This window comes from Hylobates moloch, unplaced genomic scaffold (genome assembly GCF_009828535.3).
Source record: "Hylobates moloch isolate HMO894 unplaced genomic scaffold, HMol_V3 SCAFFOLD_3951, whole genome shotgun sequence".
NCBI classification, from domain to species: Eukaryota; Metazoa; Chordata; class Mammalia; order Primates; family Hylobatidae; genus Hylobates; species Hylobates moloch.
The window spans coordinates 1-4,844 of record NW_026656226.1 but is presented as its reverse complement, the minus strand read 5'-3'; the positions used below and the strand labels follow the sequence as shown (position 1 = coordinate 4,844).

The window sequence follows — 4,844 nt, the reverse complement described above, 5'->3', positions numbered from 1 at the left end:
ATCATTTAAATAAGTATTTCAATAGACGACTTGGAAGAGTAAATTTGTACTACCACTAAATATTAAAAATGGAAAAGCAATGTCAAGAAAGACAGAAGAACTATACGAATACTAGGCTATCAGTCAAGGATTTCCAGCAACTTAATAATACAAATTCTAAAAGAATGGAAAGATAGAAATTATTTAAAATACAAAAAATTTCTCCAAGTTTACAGACAAAAATTTAACTTGTAATGGCCCCAACCAAGTTCTTACTATAGTAGATGAAAACAGACCCACACCAAGACACATCACAATGAAATTTTAGAAGGTGAGTGGAAAAGAAGAAATCCCAAAAACATCAAAAGGCAAGAAAAACAACATTGGAAGCTAAAAAATGTTGATGGAATGTCATGGAAATTCCTAGGAAAAATGTTTTCAATACAGAATTCCATACCAAGTCCAGGTTGGAATAAGTGCTAGGGTAGCCTAAAGACATTTTCAGAAGCTTAGGCTTTCAGATTTTACTTTCCGTGTTCCCTCAGGAACACGGATGAAATGAGAAACAAAAATGATGGAGAAAACCAAAAAAGGGGACACATGGGATCCAGGCAATAGGAGAGCCAGCATAAGAGAGAGGCAGAGGGATGCCCAGGATGAAGTGAAGACCATCTTGGAAATCAGACCAGATGTGCATGCACCAGTCCACGTGTGGCAGGACCAAGGGAAGTGTCTTCACAAAGATGAGGTTGGTAGAACACGGGACATGGTTTGATATATTCATGGAGACTGTCTTAGTTCATTTATGCTGCTATAACAGAATGCCATAGTCTGAGTCAGTTACGAAGAACAGAAATTTGTTTTCTCAGTTGTGAAGGCTAGGAATCCAAGAGCAAGCCATCAGCATTTGGCAAGAGCCTTCTTGCTGTGTCTTCACATGGCAAGTGGGTCAAGGGCAAGAGAGAGGACAATATTATTATTATGGGCTCACTCCCACAATAATGATATTAATTTATTCATGAGGGCTCTGCCCTCATGACTCAGCTTCTGTTAGGCCTTACTTTCCAATATCACTACAATGGGGATCAAGTTTCCAACACATGAACTTTGGGGAACACATTCAAACTATAGCAGAGGCCCTGGAAGCAAATTTGGAAGAGAGTTTATAATGAGTACAATATAAATTGAGCACATGAAGGGATAAAACATTTATTAATTCCAGGGAAATTAAAAAGTCAATTCAAGGAAGGAAAATAATCTTTGTGAACAGCATTTCCTAATCTAATTGTGAATAGCATTTCCTAGTCTAGCTGTGAATAGCATTTCTGTGGTCATAACAATATAAATAGTGAACACCAAGCTAACCAAAATTGTAAAATAACTATATTGAGATGACAGGGGTATATGAAAGGGAGCTATACACTAAGGATGATACATAAGAGTGAAAAACAAAACAGCACTATAACACACTATTTGGAGGCACAGATGTAACTATCAAAAAATTAGGCAAAATAAATAAAGATTGCCTCTAGGATTCAGGAAATAGTGTACATGAAAGATTGGGGACATCTGTGTTCATAACAAGCCTTGTAGAAGTATTTGAGTTTTGAAACACTGTCCATAAATCCATTTGATATATTAAAAACATTATGAGACAATTGACTAAGGAATTATTCTATAAGGAGTGTCAGAGAAATGGGGCAGTAATTGGAGGGAGACATGGAATCAGGCAATGGATTTATTTATTTTATTTTTAATTTTCTTGCTTCCACTTAAATTGCATGTTTTATTTCTCCCAATCCCAGCAATAGCACAGAAGCCCCATCATATTCATCCCAAACTGGTTTCGAGTAGGTTAAGGTTATAGGGACCCTTGTCAGAACATTGATACGAAGAGCTCCCAAACACCGGGCACAAATGTGTCTGCAAACAGATGGAAGTAAACAGTGCACTGGCCCAAATGCTTCATGAGTCAGTTTGATTTTGCAATGCAATTTGCATCCTTGAAACTGCCAGTCTGGAGGGGGAAGGGGTGGTGTGAGGGAGTGAAGTTGAAATTGCCTCCTATTAGCTCACCCTTTCATCATTAAACAGAGACCAAGAGAGAAATGGTTCCAACATTTCACCACATATATTTCTTCTTATGCAGTCTAAGCTGAGAATGCCATGTAAATGGGTCACTGCAAAATGTAGCAATTTAATTTCTCTCCAATCAAAATAAGAAACCAGTATGATCTCACTTCTATTAACTTTTGAAGGTTTACAGCAGTTAAAGTATTTTTGCTTATTTGTATAAAGGTTTAAAAAATCATTTTTTAATAAAATACAAGAGCAGCCAATTTCACCATTGAGTAAAAGTAAAAACTGGGATTCTTTTTTAAATTAGTCCAAAGTGGCATTCAGGAACTTAGTTGTAGGCTGCTACGCTGACACCATGACAAACCAAAGTGTAGGGTTGGGTCTGGTTTTGTTTCTGTTTTCTTTTCAATATCCAGTGCTCATGGATTAAGTTTTGGAAATATTCCAATTGTAAGGCAGGGATCTGTTTGGATTCCATCATGAGTATGCTCCTTGGGTTAGATGCTGGAGAGTGAGGCATGTTTTGCTGGACCCATGTCGACTACCTAGTAGTCATCAAGGTAAAAAAATTCATCGTCTCCTCCTTGGTATTCCATTCTTTGGAAATCCACTTGGTACCGCAAGAGACCTCCAATTCTACCAAATCCTTTCACAAACTGAAACCCTTCTTGTGATTTATATGTGACAATTTCCACTGTAGCTCCAACTTTTTTATAGTTGTTAGCAAACCATTCCAACAGGGCCATGCTCTCGATAAGCTCATGTTCCTGACTGGTCTCTTTGTCTGTGAAATGAGATTTATCCTTTTCTTGCTCTGGAGTTAGATAGATAATTTTCTCCTCTTCTGTGCCTTGGCAGTGAAGAACATATCTCATTATATTCAGATTTTCATAGGCTATTAGAATTTCTACAGCTCCCATTTCCAAAGCCTTTAGTGTATCTTCAACACCAAAATAGTACCTGCCTGTGTCCTGGCTGATTTCATCAATGTATCCCTATTAATTTCTTCTTTTGAATAAATTTCACTTTGGAGAGGACTTCAGCAGATAACTCAACAGCTTGGTTGAATCCATTTTCACCACCATAGGATATATCAACTAATTTTTTTTTTTTGAGACGGAGTCTTGCTGTGTCGCCCAGGCGGGAATGCAGTGGTGTGATCTCGGCTCGCTGCAAGCTCCACCTCCCAGGTTCACACCATTCTCCTGCCTCAGCCTCCCAAGTAGCTGGGACTACAGGCGCCCACCACCATGCCTGGCTAAATTTTTGTATTTTTAGTAGAGACAGGGTTTCACCATGTTAGCCAGGATGGCCTCGATCTCCTGACCTTGTGATCCACCCACCTCGGCCTCCCAAAGTGCTGGGATTACAGGTGTGAGCCACCACACCCAGCCCTGAGTGGTTTCTTATAAGGCTAAACATAGACTCACCAAGATCGCCATACAGCACAGTGATCATACTCCTAGGTATTTAACTAACAAGTTAGAAAAGTTACTTTGCACAAAAATCTACATGAAATCTTTGTAGCAGAACATTCCTTATTTGTGGGCTGCACATAGTGACTTCCTTCCAAAGACAACAGTATGGAAAGGCAGAAAGTAAAAAAGGAATTTGACAGGGGACTGGGAAACCCTCCCTTAGGCAGGTGATGAAGGTTGACATCATCAGTGATAAATCAAGTGGGTGGCTGGCACATACCCCTGATGTGCTGAGAGTGGCATTTCATCTCTGTGCTGTTCCTCCTCAACACCCACAGCCCCAACCACATTCAAGTCAAAGGACATTCCACAATATGCCTGACCAATACTCCTCGAAAAATGTCAAGGTCATCAAAAACAAGGAAAATCTGTGAAATCATCACAGCCAGAGGAGCCTTAAGAGACATAATGGGACTAAATGTAATGTGGTGTCCTGGATGAAATTCTGCTGCTCTCAGGATGAAATGGCCTTATCCCAGGAATTAACTCTGAATTCTCCAATTCCAGGATGGGGTGAGGGAGGAGAGCCCCTGGAGCTTTGGCCTAGGAACAGGAGGGAGGCTCCTGGAGAAGCCAAAATAGGAAGGAAATCACGACAGGAAGGGAAAAGTGGCCAGAAGGAGTAGAGGGGAAGGAGTCAGATAGGAGGGGGCATGGGGAGGGGTCAGCTTAGTGGACAGGACAGCTATGTGAGAGGGATGGGTTCTGTTTGAGGGAAGGCAAAGGCGCTTGAGGGGGCTGGCAGAGGTCTCTGTTTTTCACCTGGGTGGTAATTGCACAGATATTAGCTCTGTAACTCGGCTATACTTAACTTTTAGGCAGTTTTATGTACTGACAGGAATAGTATAATTCAGAAACACGCATGGAAGAAACAGGGAAAAGAGAAGATGACGGGGCAGGGGTGATGAAGGGGTTCCCCTATTCCAGAGCCAGAACCTCCCAAGTGCTGAGGTGGCAGGGAGAATGAGTAGAGGAAGATGAAGGAGCTGGTGGTAATTTTTAGATATTCCCCTGAGAACAACCTTTACTGAGAGAATGAAGTCCTAAAAGACTTGGGTAAGTGAGCCCTGTGGTTATTGGGAGGAAGAGTGTTGTAGGGTCATAGTCTGCACATCTTGGGGTTCTACTGAAGGAAGCACAGAGGCTGCAGACTTCAGGAAAGACTTCCTGCTGGAGATTGTGGAGATTTGGGTTTGTATATCACAACTGCTCCCCATTTGTGCCTGGGTTTTCCTAATGTCCTAGAGACTGGGTGAGGGCGAAGGGCCCATGTGTGGAGAAGGCTGGGAGAGGAGCAAGCTGAGATGG

The 4,844-nt window shown here is 41.2% G+C and overlaps 1 pseudogene; it reads right to left on the bottom strand.

Moving 5' to 3' along the window:
• Positions 1 to 2,603: 2,603 nt before the first annotated feature.
• Positions 2,604 to 3,156, bottom strand: LOC116465238 (eukaryotic peptide chain release factor subunit 1-like; annotated as a pseudogene).
• Positions 3,157 to 4,844: the final 1,688 nt, after the last annotated feature.